General features: G+C 35.6%; 1 pseudogene; it reads right to left on the bottom strand.

The window, feature by feature from the left end:
- LOC138715753 (DNA-directed RNA polymerase I subunit RPA1-like) overlaps positions 1–17070 on the bottom strand; it is a 144753-nt pseudogene that overhangs the window by 85188 nt on the left and 42495 nt on the right.

Below are 17070 nucleotides of genomic sequence, written 5' to 3'. Positions count from 1 at the left end.
CTTGATTGCGTGCTGAGCAGTCCAGAGTTGGTATCCTGATGTCACGTAGTGAGGAGCATGGGAGTGGACACTGTCATGCATAAGAATGAAATTTTCGCTAGCGAAGAGAACAAAGGGGATTACATGGTCTATTAACACATCCATGAGCATTCAGAGTGCCTCCATCGATAAAAACAAGCTCTATTTGGGCCTCAAACTGATATTGCCCCATACCATGATTGAGCCGCATACAAGCGTCGTTCTTTCAGGGAAGTTTCAAGGCGAATATACTTCCCACACTTCCTCCATATTCTCTCTTTATCATCAACTGACCAGAAGCAAAATCGCTATAAATTCATGAACAGAATCATTGACCACTGGTTCATAGTCTAGTTCCAGTAAACAGTAATCATGCTGCCTGGTGTTGGAGGTGGGCTGTGGAGAAATTGCTGCTCTTCTTGAGCAGCATAGTAAAGCATTGAATAGAGTTAGCTCATTTTTATATTTTAATCTCACTTTTAGTCTCATATCATTACATCGTTCATAATATTGTTCACATGTGATGACTTACAAAAAAAAAATATCCATGATAGTATAAGTATATTTTAAATGTTGACATTTGGGGTATCCACAATTGAACATTATAAAACTATGCAAATCAGACTTTCAGATAAGCTCCCTGCATAATATATACGTCACTGTGTACGTTAACAGAAAACCACAATTCCAAGTCACACAGAGTTTGTGTGCACTCGATGTGGGTCTCTGGCATTTTGTCAGCCCACGCGAGTTGTGTGGATATAAAGGGAAAAGTTGAGACGATGTCGGGTGGAGTTCCCGGGTAGCTCAGTTGGCAGAGCGCTGCTACATTCAACCAGAGGTCCCGGGATCGATACCCGGCCCCGGAACAATTTTTCTCTTGAAATTATTCATTATAAAACTAATTCATATAATTTTTAATAGGTTTTATCCCCATATGATAGTAAACATGTATTGTATGTGTAGATTGTGTAGATAACATTGAGAGTATTGATATTGTAAAATGACAGTTTGTATCTGATGATGTTGACATGCTCAGCGAAAACGTTCATACATCACACAACTTATGTAAAGGTTAACACCTAACAAAATATATAAAGTAGTAAAGTCAAAGACTGAAAAAATAAATTTCTAACATAGCTCTTCTTGAGGTCAAATTGGCTTCCCGGAGTCTTTGTCTAACATTATTCTCAATCACAATGACGATGATTTCTGGCCTAGACCACAGTCGTGCGGAGATGTCGCAAGACACAGAGAATCAGTAACTGTTATCCCTGGTGGATGTAAACCTACTACAGCCTGATTCCAGCCTCAGTGCCCAGTTCACAGAATCGCCACAGGGCTCGTTGAAAGACACACCGATGGCATTAGCTTCAAAACGAATGATTCATCTACCCACAACCAAAGCAACAGATCCAGCAAAATCTTTTCGAATAAGAGGCATCTTAACTTATCAAATTCGAAACAGTAACTAAAGAAAAATATTGACTTATGACAGAAAATGTGCCTGACACACATTGATAATTCATCAATAGGGGTTACTGCACCATTGTTTTATTGCTGGTCTGTGTTGTAAAACCATGAAGCACCAGTCTGGTAGAAAGTGGCTCATTCCGAGACATCTTATCATCACATTCATCTCCAAAAATGTTGAATGCATCTTTCCTTACTCATAAAACATATTCAATTTAATAATGCTCTCTCTAAATTGGTGGTTTATTGACGATGAATCGGTTTTTACAAAGTGATCCACTTTTTTTGCCAGTCAGTGTATAAAACAGTGGACACTCAATCTGTAATGCAACAGACTTCAAATAATGTTGTATCCAGTTCCTGAAATCGAAATAAGAAACAACATTCAGCCCTATTAATAAAATATCAGACAAGTGTTCAGGGTTGGAAGTAAATCCTGAAAAGACAAAGTATATGATTATGTCTCATGACCAGAATATTGTACGAAATGGAACTATAAAAATTGGAGATTTATCCTTCGAAGAGGTGGAAAAATTCAAATATCTGGGAGCAACAGTAGCAAATCTAAATGACACTCGGGAGGAAATTAAACGCAGAATAAATATGGGAAATGCCTGTTATTATTCGGTTGATAAGCTTTTGTCATCTAGTCTTCTGTCAAAAAATCTGAAAGTTAGAATTTATAAAACAGTTATATTACCGGTTGTTCTGTATGGTTGTGAAACTTGGACTCTCACTTTGAGAGAGGAACAGAGATTAAGGGTGTTTGAGAATAAGGTTCTTAGGAAAATATTTGGGGCTAAAAGGGATGAAGTTACAGGAGAATGGAGAAAGTTACACAACGCGGAGCTGCACGCATTGTATACTTCACCTGACATAATTAGGAACATAAAATCCAGACGTTTGAGATGGGCAGGACATGTAGCACGTATGGGCGAATCCAGAAATGCATATAGAGTGTTAGTTGGGAGGCCGGAGGGAAAAAGACCTTTGGGGAGGCCGAGACGTAGATGGGAAGATAATATTAAACTGGATTTGAGGGAGGTAGGATATGATGGTAGAGACTGGATTAATCTTGCTCAGGATAGGGACCAATGGCGGGCTTATGTGAGGGCGGCAATGAACCTCCGGGTTCCTTAAAAGCCAGTAAGTAAGTGTTCAGTCCTTCACGGCACTCAACTGAATACTCATACAATGCCTGTCCACAGGAATAAGTTAACAGCTCAGGTTCGTTACAAGTTTACTCATTTTAGCCTCAGATTGGAGTTGGACTTACACATTCTGATAATTTGGCTTACCTCGAACATGCAGTGAATCAAACTGTACGGAGTGGCACCATAATGAGCTTTGTCCAGAACCCCACATAAAAGCTCACCATCTCGAATTATGACCTCTGCTTCTGACATTGTTTTCAGATCAGTAAACGGGGTTCCTCCAGCTCTCCACGATCGAGGTCTCTTCACTGCCCATGCCTATCGTGAAATGAAAGTACAAAGATAATCTTTAATGGGGGAAAACTAATTACTCATATATGAAGCAACTTGTTTCTAATATCTTAAAAAACACCCTCTGATTTAGGTCCTAGCTGATATGTACTTCTATTATCAGGCAGCACATCTCATGTGATGATACAGTATGTGTCAGAGAAAGAACAATTATATGCATCTGAAGTCTGATTAGTGTAATATGTATCTAGTCAGCGATGTATACAATGGAAGGGAAAAGGAACTGACCACCCTACCCCATTATCTCCTGGCTTAGTTACCTCATGAGTGATGCTTTATTGGTGTCACTTGTGAGGTTCAAACCTGTCTTTGGGTAGCTGACTAAACAATAACATCTTAAAAACTCGTATACAAACTATTTTTTTTTTTTTCACTTCTGTACTTTATTACTTAAAATTACTGTTCGTACAATATAAACATTTAAATAATTTATTAAACATGGTCTATGTTTCAAAATTACATCAGCAGGAAGTTATATCTGCTGGCATAATTTGAGTCCCTGCATACTTTGCACACCTTAATTTTTTACAGATTATTTTGTTTTTGCTCTGCACTGATATTAAGTACGGTATGAGTTTTACTTTGTGTAAACATCGATTTTACTGTTTTTCATAGGTAGTTTGCCAGTTGCATCAAGGGTGCATCAATCAATTATCAATCGATTACCTACACTGATCTAATTAATTATAGACTATTCAATTGATCATAGTTTATACATTACATTCACTATAATTACAATTAATTTCATTATTGCTAGACCAAGATTATGAAAACTTCTTATTGTTACAGAATTGAAATGACAGAACTTACCATATTCTCATACACTAGAATAAAAAAATTGAGATCAAGGCCTCCGAAAAAAAAAAAAAAAAACGCGGATTTAAAAACATAATCAAGAGAAATATGTAATCAGTGGTTTACTAGTTACCGTACCATTGGCTCCAAACTATATGGATTTGATTACACCTGAGTTTAGTGGATTTATAGGCAAGATGGAGAGTATAATTATAGCGCATGAATAAAGGCGAATTTCTTTGCCCAGACTCGCTGGTACTACATTTAAACTCTTGGTAACAGATAACATGTCGCATTGGAGAGCACTCTGCTAGAAAATGGGAACATATGAATTCATAATCTTGCTGTATAACGATTCTCTCGAACATACTACTTCGAGATCCTCAATTGAAAAAAAGTCAATCATATATAAACCAATCAACCATGAGAGAAGTATTGCCTATCAAAATCGTTTTCATAACAAAGACGCTATGAAGGAAACCGTAAGTATACAGACTTCACAGACTGTACAGGAGACCTCAGCATGCGGAATTGGTAAGGTAATTTGACATACAAAACAAGCCAGGGGATTCGAAAAGTAATGGCAACACTACATTTATTTAGGTTTTTTTGACATTACACACTTCAAATACAGTCCCCTGCAGGGGGGAATGCTAGTCATGAAAGTTAGGCTTGCTCTTTTATTCACACAGGAAGATCGGAGGCTATAATAATTCATAATTAATAAAAATAATCAGACTCACATTAATAATATATTTTATAATTATGAAATCATTATGAGTCATGGATCATATTCGGTTATCAGATGTAGAAGTTCGATATGATATAACAAACATGGCCAACAAAACAGTTTATTTAGTTTTTTCGACCCTGCCAACCAATGCACATTGTTGTATTGAGCTGCACTGAATGAGCGCACATATTCTCTGTAATGTCTGTCTTCTCTTGAATAGTCCTTCGGGAAAATGGATTTAATAATAAGGTTTCAATGACACACAATTCCGAACTCATTGCAATACTTCAAATTAATGTTTAAGAATTAATAATACATGCAGCAGCTAACACATGCATTCCGCTCATACAATTACATTGCACAGCACATTCCCGCTGTCAATACTGCTCTGTGTAACGTTAAATAGGCGTTAGTGTAGCTCTCGTACCAGAGCTTCAAACAACACACAACAGAAGCATGTGCGCCTAGGACGGACCAAGGAGGAAGGACTTGCGCGCGCATCATATTCTCGCTATTTCCACATCTTTCCTGTAGCTCCAAGAAACGAGCAAGCGTTGCGATACTTGCGGTGTGCAACCTGCGGATGGTATTACACCTATACAGTATTCCAAAAATCAAAATAAATTTTAATGTAAGTAATCCCATTTTGAGAAATACACATTCTACGAAAATATTGGGCTTGCGTAGCAAGCATAGCATGCCTGAGAAATCGTCCCTGGTCCCCTGCCATGTTGCCAAATCTTTGAAAGACGATGGATTTCATCTGCAGCATCATTTTGTGGAGCTTCTCTCTCACTGATCGATCTAAAGCTCTTCGGATGTCAACTGTTGATTGAACACGAATGCCTCGCTGCCACCCATCTTGCAAGCTTCTTGTAATGCCATAAAGCACTGAGTTGCATTTTTCCCTCTTACAACTTATATTTTTATGATGCATCTTTGTTCATACCTACTGAACATTTTAGGGCGGTATTACTTAATACAAATCAGAAACAGTCCCTGTATTCACAAAATATGGTTACTTTCAGACTTTTAATATTTCACATTTATGCAACAATCGCTCGTCTATTATGCACTAAAAATTCCGATGCTCACTGCTAGGAGTGCTGATTTACAGTATTGTTGCCATTACTTATTGAATGTCCTAGTATATTTCTTTCATGTATATCTATAATATAAAACTACTTCAATTATTTTACACTTTAGATTTAAATATTGTACATATATCGGTGGCGTGGTGTGAATATTATTACATGGTATTACTGGTGGACATTAATCAATACAATTTAACCCCTAAGTACGATATTACTGTAACTTTATTTAGTTACTGTGACATTATAGACTACTTGTATTGAAGTTCGATTCGACGATTTTTCTGTAAGAAGAGATCTATGATAGGATCATTCAACATTGGCCCTTTCTTCGTGTTCAAGAAAAGAGATATTTCTACTGACATCAAGTATAGCCCATAGTCTATTCTTCCCTTAGGTATTTCATTGGTAAGTATCTATGTATATGCAGCAGAGCACATGCCGAACCTCCTGCAGGATGGCAGTATTAACAATTAGAACAGAAGATCAATGTAATGAAGACTGGCCTGCTGCTGTAATGTATGAAAATTTAAAATCATGAATTCACGAAGCTGATAAAAAGCCTCTGGACCAGGGAGTGAGAAGTAAAAGAAATGTAATTGGATGACATGGAAAATTCTAGAGGCAACAGAAACGTAACAATGAACCTGTAACTCAAAATGTGGAGCTGATCTGGGCTGTTGCAGGAAGTGTATTAATTACTAAGGAATGGTAAAAACAAAGCCTTCAGGAAAATTATGTTACAAGACAGAACATACTGTGGGATTTGGAAAATCAAGATATGCCTGGAAAACAGTTAGAAGAATCTGTGTCCCCCAGTCCTAACACCGAAAAGCAGAATTAAATAGGAAACCATTGCTCAGTGATCCAAAAAGACGAAAAAAACCGGCAAAAATCAGAGAGGCAAAATTATTTACAAAAATCACTTCAAAACGATTTTTTAGAAAGAAGTGAAGAGTATTGCATGTTTTATAACCAATATAAACCATTTCATACTAGACTACAAGTCCTGTAAATTATAGGCTAGTACCACATTTTATTAATTTCATATTATTATCTATATATTAGTATACATTATTTTCATATTGCATGTTGCAATCCATTAACATACAGAGATTACTTTTGGGTGGCTTAAACATTCCTTGCTATTTGAATAGATCAGTTTTCTCCCCTTCTGCATTTTCTTCTTCCTTATCATCCTCCTCCTCTGAAGATGGAAGTTCTGTTGCTATTCTAGGAGATTCTGGTGCATTCATAAGATTAACGACATCAGTAGAGAGTGATCCCATAATTTTCCTTGGAAAATGTCTGATAGAAGACATAAGGGGTCGGATGTTAGCAGAAGCCTTCGAAAAATATTCTGATTTGTAGGAGTTCTGGAAATTTTTCTGAAGTGATGTTCTTTGTATGATTTTATATTTTTGTTTGTTGCGTCTTGAGCTTCATTTATCATCTGATCAATTGGAAGAAGGGCAGCAGAAATGGCCGCTGATGCATATACAAGCACCTTGTGCAATGATGCTGGCATGTAGTACTAGAGGTACTTCTCTACAAAAATGCGCGCAGTTTGTACAGCACATTCTTCATAATCTCCCTCATTGATATCACAGCCACATGGCAGGTTCTAAAATTTGTGGTAAATCTTTCAATTGGGCACACTACAACCTGTGCAGCTCGATCTACACTGTAAAAAATGACCGAGCTGTGTTCCCTCATGACCCCAGACTTCAGGTTGGTCCACAAGTAAGCCTAGTTCAACTCTTAATCCAACCTTAAATATGGGTTTTTCCCGTTTTCTACATTATTTTCGTCTCCTTGCCATCTTATTTGCCACTTCCTAACATCAAGACGACAAATTAAGAATAGATTTACATTTAAAAAGTCTAATCCGCGCATTAAGTGTAGGCAGGCCGAATTAGAGCAGGTTGGCAGTTTTTGTTTTCATTTTCACCTATTTTTCCTAGTTATTCATTTGTCAAGGGTTGGCTCCACAGATGTAACCTGATTCTGTCGAAGAGGTATCACTTATAGCACTGCAGGCCTTAACACTGATCATCGTCATAACAAGAATGTGTCTGAAGGTACGGTCACACATCGCTACTTTTGTAGAGGTGCAGTACAAAAAACTGCGCAATTCTCATACTGCGATGTGTGAACAACGGTGCAACCCGAAGAGTAGCGGCTGCCGAACCTGCTGCTCGTTACTTTTTCATGCTGTACATAGCTTAAAAGTAGCGACGTGTGAACAGGGTTCTCAGGGTTACAGCCGCAGCATTTTTGATATCGGTTTTGTTGAAACTTTTGCAGCAGTTGCGACCAGTGCTGCCACCCAAATGTGCCAATGATACTTTTATTGTTTGGATATATTTTAATGTTAGATGTGATGAAAATAAATGATTTGTAACAGTTACTAAATGTACAACACAGTCAGAGTATATTTGCTGATGACATAATTAATTTTTTTCTTATTTTTCATAGCGTAGGTTCAAACAAGAGGGTTGCCAACGTTGATTATGTGAATATGTTGGTTCTCATTTAAGTATATAGGCGTTTTTTAATAGCTTTATAGTAAAAATAATGCTAATTTCTGAATACTAGTTAGGACAGAAAAGCAAATAATAGATAAGTAAGCTATCGCATGAGTTTCATAATCCAAAACTCTAATGTGAACATACTCACAAAATGTATATTGAAAAGTCAACATGGATATGGAAAGCTGCAGCTAGACTGCGGCTGAAAAAGTAGCGCCTTGTGTGTGAACAGACTTGCAACCTTCAGTTGCAACTTTTGCAGTATTCGGATTGCACAGCACAAAAAGTAGAGTGCAGTGTGCTACTTCTGGCTTACATGTGAACACGACACGCAACTTTTGCAGCTGCAGTACAAAAGTTGCACAGCAAAAGTAGCCTTAATATGGAGCTCTTGCCCTGTATTTTTAGTAACTATTGTTGACTATAGTGTAGATATCTGGTTTTCTACCTAGGCCATTTCTTCTTCTAATGACAAATCAGTTGTTTCCTTTTCCTACTGCCATTTGATTATCCCCTTATTGTCTACCTGGTGCCACCATCATTATTTTAGTGCAAGTTTTTCTTTCTTCCTGCAGCTGTTCTGGCCGCTGGCCTCTCTTAATGGTTGCTGTAATTCACTGACTCTTTCATTCCATTGCTTGCTATTCTTTCCTGTGTGATGACCTCTCCATCTTCTAATTTTCCAAATAGTTCTCCCATCGTATATTTTACTGCAATGCTCCTTATCTCCTCTTTCAGGTCTCTTTCTTTTATTTCATCAACATTTGTCCCTATCTCTGCATGATTAAAATTTTCCAAACAGAATTCTACACCAAACATCTTCCTATTTATCTTTAAATTATATGCTATCTTGTATTTTAGTTTTTTGAATGAAGCTGCAATTTTGTGTGTTAGTATTGTGAAGCATATTAAAACAATATGAAATCTACAAACACACAATAGCACATCCACAACATATACTTAATACGCAATTACAATTCAACAAACACACATTATTTGATCTAATAACACACAAACTACAAACAACCCCCATCGTCATACGAACCACAAACGACAGTGAACACTAAAAAGCAAGACCAGCTAAAGTCTCAGACATGACAGTACCACAGTCTACTAAATATAGTCGCGAAGCTTGAGGTGATTTTTTGCAAATCTCGCGATAAAGCGCTCCAAGTGGTTAGCAACTAGAAACAATAGACTGTCCACGGTCGACTTTGGATTTAGAGTGGACTGAGTCGTATTTCCATCGAGTGCTAGGTCGTTGCGTATTTCGCACTGATGCTCCTGAAGAAAAATCCTAACATCTATTTCTTATTTTACTTCTAGATGCAAAAAGTGGTTAATAAACAGCAGGAGGGAAGATCTAATGACAAAGAATGAAGCATATCTTTATAATAATATAAAGTTTTGCTCTCTTCATTTCGAAAACACACAATTTATGAATGAAAACAAAAATTAATTAATCTGGAATGCTGTTCCAACTTTATTTGATCTTTCAAATAAACCTGCAGCTGAGAAACAAAAGCTTTGCACTAATTCTACGTCTGTATCAGCTGATTCCTTGAATAATTCTGTGGTGTTTGGGTAAAGGGAGATAAGTCATAAAAATGAGTTCGGAGATAAATGAAAATTAAACTTGGAACCCTTATTACAAAAATTTTTCTACACAAATAAAACATATCAATTGCTAGTATTCTTTGATTTTTGCACACTCACTTGTGTAATTTAACTTGTGTGTTCATCTGGGCAAACAAAAGTCCACCTGGACAAAAAAATAACATACTCCTTTACCCGAACACCACAGAATTGTACATTTTCAGAAAACTTAGCCTATTTTTTTTTCAAAGGATATGTTTTTAATTATAGCTGTTAATTTTGTTGTTATTTTTATTTGTTACTTTACTAGAGACGTAGAAAAAGTAAGTCTGTTACAATAAAATTTATTGATCACGTTTTATTTCCAATTCTGGTGTGATTATTATTGCTTAACCTCATCCCACTTTGTTAACTACGTAAGCCTACACTACAAGTACCGGTACACGTAAGTTACTCCATTAATTCATATTTCCATTATTGTTATTATATTATTGTTGTAAAGGGAAATGCAAATTAATATTTATTGGTTTCATAGTTCATTATCGCTATAATCTTGAATGAGTGAAGCTATTATAGTAAATTTCAGTTCGTTTTGCACAAACAAAAATAATATTAACCTATTTCTTGCAGGTATCTTCGAGTTTATGGTGGAATTTAATATACTTCATTAAAATAATAAATTAACTTTATCCATTTAATATTTCAATAATGGAAGGAAGGTGTTAATTTTTCCAAAAGAACACGACAACGAAAGTGTAACATTTTGTCATCTGCTATACTAAAAGCCAGGTTATGAACCGACTAAACCAGAAGCAACGTTCTGTTGCTCTCTTTCTGAGCTCTGTTGCCACATAGTGACGCGAGATTCAAAGCTTGTTCAGCATTTATCACCGATATGTTTAAAATAACTACTGTATATAGTTCTCGATAACACTATCTACAATATTAGTAATTAAAATTACTGTTTTTAAGAAAGCACGAGCTAATGACACTGGTACGAAATGCAACTCGTAATGCACGTGGTACTGCAAATGAACTGGCTACACTGTCTCCGTGATTCCATTGCCAGATTTTCGTTAGCAGACGACATTTTCACGCGAGGTCCAATGAAAAGCTCCGTTCTCGTTTTCCCCTCCACCCCCCATACTCAACGTGCCATCACTGCACAGGCTACCCCTCTAACCCGCACTTTCCTCTCGCCCTGCCAACTACTTCCTGTTTCGTCGGTTCATAACCTGGCTTTTAGTATAGGAGAGATCTGTGATGATGAGGCGATAGTAGCGATCCTAGTGGTGGGCAACTATGCATGTTTGCATTTTTACTACATATTGAGCTTCGCGGCTGTATATAGTAGACTGTGACAGTACCATCTGTGAATAAGATATATTATTAAAGTTTTAAGTTTTAATAAAGTTTTATATTTTATAATAAGTGTTAAAGTGAACATCAGAGACAAGCAAAAACTATATCCGATGGAAATGGATGGATTGCAAAGGAGTTGCCTAGTTTCTGCATTACAATGAATTTGAAATTATGTAATAAGAGAAAAAATGAACCAAAGAGAATCAGTAGCTGAATGATTGGGAGGTAAAGCACTGCAGTAGTATCAAAGGATGCCAGAAGAGAAACGGCCAACGCAGATCTTGTCTTGGTCACAGCAAGGATGCAGGAAAGGCAAAGACCTGCATCAGCTGAAGAGAAGGAATTGCCAAGGCAATACGGGAATGTAATCTTGATGAGGCCAATGGAGTGACAGAAGCCTCTGATGTCAAGCAATAAAAGGCAAACAGGGGCAAGTACAGTAACCACTAGAACATGATGGTGCATTGAGCACTTACAATGGACAGTACACGTACCTGGTCTGACACTTTTGATGAGGAAGTCAGAGTAAGTGGGTGCTGTCCCTTAGGCACGTTGTTTATAATTATTGTAGAAATTATTTGTTTCCCAGACCAAAGAGGAACTGGTTTCAATATGGCTGGTGACAACAGCTTGATCTCGCCCTTCTGATGCCCCAGTCCCTGGAAGACAAGCTGCTGGTACTCTTCTCTGCAACACAGATTCAATGTTTGTATGTAATGTACATTCCGCCTGCTAGTCTGTAGGCTACAATGGTATTAATGTTGAACTTTTGAAATACATAACATCAAAAATAAATACAATAAAACTTGTTCAAAGTGGGGGGAGGGGGGGGAATTATTTTCCGCATTATACAAAATTTAAACACGTAACTATCTACAGACGTGGACAAATTATTGGCAACATTGAAGATTTTTATTATATATTTTTACAAAATATGATTCTTCAATTTAGTCTACAGTTGACATTTTTGCGTATTTCCAAATTATTAGCAAAATTGAAGATTTGTATTGTATAGCTTTAGAAAATTTAACTCTTCAATTTGGACTACATTTGATATTTTTGCATATTTACAAATTATTAGCAAAACTGAAGGTTTTTATTATATATTTTTACAAAATTCGACTCGTCAATTTGGAATACAGTTGACATTTGGGATATTTCCAAATTATTAGCAAAACTGAAGATTTTTATTTTATAGTTTTACAAAATTTGTCGCTTCAATTTAGACTGTAGTTGAAATTTTTGCTAATTTACAAATTATTAACAAAATTGAAGATTTTCATTATATATTTTTACAAAATTTAACTCTTCAATTTAAACTACAGTTGACATTTTTGCGTATTTTGTCTATTGTAATGATAGAAATATGCAAAATTGTCAACTGTAGTCTAAATTGAAAAGTCAAATTTTGTAAACAGAATTATCATAAAAATCGTCAATTTTGTTAATAATTTGTCCACGTCTGTATTGTATCTCAAGGAGTCACGCCAGACAACACTCTAGCAGTAAGTTTAACTGTTCTTAGGTTTATATTTAATCTTTTGTGAAAATTACAACTGCCAAGCACTAATTTATATTACATGAACATTTTATCAATATGAGAATTAAACAGTATTCCACCATTAGCAAGAGAAATTGTGCATTGTAGAATGAAAGAAATTAGACCTTTACGAATATAGATGAAAAAATGAAAACAATGACATTTTAAGGAAGCAAAACTCCATGTAAGATAGAAAATAACATTACAGAGCATGCAGCAAATGTTCATCATCTGGTTTTTAATATATCACAGCACCTCAAACAAGATGTTAATATGGAATTAATTATACATCAAAGAATATGTGGAACATATGAAGAATATATAAACACATTTTGAAAAGTACAAATGAGAATGTTATACCTATGCTGACTTGTGTGAGCTGCAACAAACACAAAGAAAGGAAAAAGCTAAGTAGGTGATAGAATAGGCCTATAACGCTTTTATATATACAAAACAAACAGAATTGCGTATTTTCCATTTACTTGAGTGTATATTAACAAACAGAAACAAGACTGGTACACACATATTTTAAAAATGTCAACAGAGAGATACACCAAAATATTACTAGATATCAAACTCATATGATACTGGTACCTTCTGGCCACATGGAAATTGAATTCTGTTGAAATAGGATACAGGCTTAAACCTCTCTTGAAGGAAGAAACAGGCTTAAAGCTATGAATTATATGCACTGATAACATCCTAGTCAAAGTAAGTTCAGGACAATTTGGCATCTTGAACAGTGGCAAAGCATGCATGCACCATGCAATTGTTTTAATTTCTCTCAAGAAAGTTGGCGTGATTAGACATTATTCCTTATACTATTATTATTATTATTATTATTATTACACAGCATAAAGTTCTATTCTTTAACTTCCAAAATGTAATTCTGTAGATTTACCAGTATATTTATATTTGAAATCCACCCGCTGTTAATTTAGGCACTACGGGCCGTATTCATAGATATTTTTAGCGCGGGTTTCCAGTGGATGATAAGCGTTTTTCGTATTCATAAACCAGTGTTAGCGATAGGATATGATTTGAATTCTGTACTAGTAACCAGAGGATAGCAGGGGCTAGCTTAGTACGCTCGTAGCGTGTGCTGCGAAATGTCTATGAATAGCACCCTACTAGACTGTCCTGAGAAAATAGGCTATAATTTGCTTTTCCTCAAAGTTCATATGTTGGAAAGGTTTCAATTTATGTTTTTCAATGTAACAACACCTTGTCACAGTCACCGATGTTGACATTAAACAAAACAACAAAATACAACTTTATCTTCTCGATGATCTGAACGAAACTTGAACACTTGAACTGCCACGAAATCATGCTACACTGAAAGCTAAATTGTAAAAGGTGCAGATCTTTGAATGGTGAATAAACTATGTCCATTTGCTGTTATGCTGAAAAATATCACTGTCAGAATAACCACAAAAACATATGGTCAAGCAGGCAGAGAACTGTGTGTCAGTCCGTCACTGTCGTATAGCATGCAGACTTACACTCTACTTTTACGGCATCCAAACTGACAGGTATTTCACCCTAACACATTCTTTGTCTGCTCAGCGCTTGTATGAGATCTGTGAACAGTAATACACCCTGAGGCTTCAGAAGGAATTTTTGTCGAATGCTGGATATAGGCCATATAAATTGCATGCAGTCTAACCTGGTTAGATTTAAAGTGAATACAGCATTATTTGATATTTGCGCGGAAAATAAAACAAGAAAAATAAATATAATAATAATAATAATAATAATAATAATAATAATAATAATAATAATAATAATTCGAATTATAGGTATTGTGTTTTTAAAAATAATAATAGGGCATGCTCTGAATATTTGCCACTGATCTTGAAATGAAAACGAGAAAAGTGATATGTTTCACACTGACTCTAGGGAATTATTAGTTTACTCACTTTACAAAAAATCGTCCTCTAATAGACAGCAGTACTCCTGCCACAATATGGTCTTGAATCAAGCCACTCAATGGCGTTCCATCTTTTGGAACCAGGTACTGATTGTTTACACTCACTGAAAATGAAACAAAATTCAGAAATGGAAGCCAAATGTATCTGTTTGGGATGAAAGAGCAGGTGCAATTCAAGCAAAATTTTAAGAACATAATTTCTTACAACCAGGGTCAGATTATTTACTGCGCACAAACTTTGCTTTTTTAATCTTTCAATTGACCATTACAAAATATACTAAACATGTTTCCTTGATTCATTCAAGGACATGCTACAGAGTCAATGGCATAGTTTGGTTGGTATCCAATTGAGAATACTTGAGAACTAAATCAATGAGTACTCTTGTCTGGTGTCATCTTAATTAACACAGTTTGTGTATCGGTATGCAGAAGGATGTGTACTAATGAGATCTTAATCACTCTCACTCTTTCCTACAGTAAATCTTTAAGTTATCATGGTGATACTTGTTACCAAGAGTTGAGACTGAAGAATAATAGTAGAACTGGATACAGAATTTTGTCTTTATTCGTCATTATTTTTGAACAATTAAATCTCCAATATAAGTAAATCTATAAAATGTGACCAACAACTCTACTTTCTTAATCAATGGAAGTAGTAACTTACGTTTTGCAATTTTATCCACTTAAAAACTACTATGTATGGGTTTGAACTCAAGATACATAGGTCCAAAGGTAATTCTGATAACAAGAAAAGTGTTACAATACATTTTATGATCAATTTCAATGAATACTTAGGTAATTAAATATAGAAAATTTAAAAAAAATCTAATGTCACAGATAGACACAAGTAATGTAATGCATAAAGGCTCGTCTCCACTATTAAACATTTAACAACAACATGTTAAATGTTAAATTGTTTACCGTTAACATCCCAACATGTTGAGTGAACATGTTAATGCTAATTTCATTTAACACTTTGTCCACACTGTTAAACATGTTAAACTTGACTTTCTTTGCGTAGTCCACCATAAACAGTCTATGAGATTTTAATATAGATAGTGTTTTATTTTCAAACCTTGGACAATGGACTCAGATGATGACATGACTTTTGTAATTGCCTCTATTGCTTGTTACAAGGCTTTGAAAAGGAAGAAAATGAGAATGTGGATGCGGCAATATCTTAGTAAAAGACACTATGCAGGATACATTCTAAACGAGCTTAAAGTTGAATACAGTATCGATTTGGATTCAAAAACTTGCTGAGAATGTCAGAACACGATTTTAATATGATGCTGCAAAAATACTTCCTGTTACATCAAAGAAATACACAATTTAAGAGCAGCCATTTCATCTCAATTAAAAAAAATTACAGCGCTATTATCATAGGACCTACGACATGATAGATGTTAAAGGAGGGGGTAATATCGTATAATTATTCTTTCCGAAGTTTTACGAACGTTAACATACATCACCAAATACAACCATTACTGACGTCAACATAGCATTAACATTTAGCATACGATGAGAGTGCAAAAACTCTCTATTGTATTCTCGAGAACAGTTAAATAATAATTCCAGTTCTCTAAAACAGTCGGCCTTCTTAGTTTTGCCCGTGTATTCTTTTGCAGACACATCCCACAAACAAGGCCTTTCCATCAGTGCATTAATTTTATTCTAATGTATTTTCTTTCGTCCACTCCATTACTTCAAACAACTTACAGCCAACACCAAGGACCAATGATAGTATAAAAATGATCAAGAGACGCACCACAAAATCGGAACTTATAGTTGTTGCTATGGAAACTATACGAACTTTGCCGAACACTACCGACGCTGCACAAGCAAATGAACTGACTTGACATGTTTTCCATTTCTGCTGGAAAACACGCCAACATGTTAAAAGTGTTAAATTCAACATACTTAGTTAACATGTTAAGTCAATTAAGACTTGAAATGTCCATATACATGTTAAATTCAACATGTTATGTTTAACATGTTGTAAATTACTGTATTATGCCGTCAGTTCAAGCAAACATGCCAAATATACAAGTATTCAAGTATGTGATATGGCAGTGAACAGTTTAATAGCCTCCCTGTGGATATAAAAAAATCAAAACTTGCGAATATTTAGGGCCAAATTAAAGAGGTACCTAACTTCTATTTTGTAGATGAATTCATGACATTCAACAATGCTGAACGTATATTTTTATCTTGTATTAAGTATCGATACTAACCCCTTGTGTTGTATTAGTATAATGTAAACCCTTCTGTATATACAAGGGCATTCAAAGAATAATGGCAATATAGTTAGTGTTTCTCCCTAAATTTATTTAGGTTGCTTTTGGCATTACATACCCCTGCCAGTCAACAGTACATTGACAAACCCTTCGAAGACAAACTCCATCTGCAGCATCATTTCTGGATCTCTTTTTCACTGATCAATCTAAAGCTGTTTGGATGCCAACTCTTGATTGAAAGCAAATGCCTCACTTCCAC

Source organism: Periplaneta americana, chromosome 15 (assembly GCF_040183065.1).
Source record: "Periplaneta americana isolate PAMFEO1 chromosome 15, P.americana_PAMFEO1_priV1, whole genome shotgun sequence".
In the NCBI taxonomy this organism is placed as follows: Eukaryota; Metazoa; Arthropoda; class Insecta; order Blattodea; family Blattidae; genus Periplaneta; species Periplaneta americana.
The sequence above is the reverse complement of the archived record's forward strand: the minus strand, read 5'-3'. Positions and strand labels throughout refer to the sequence as shown.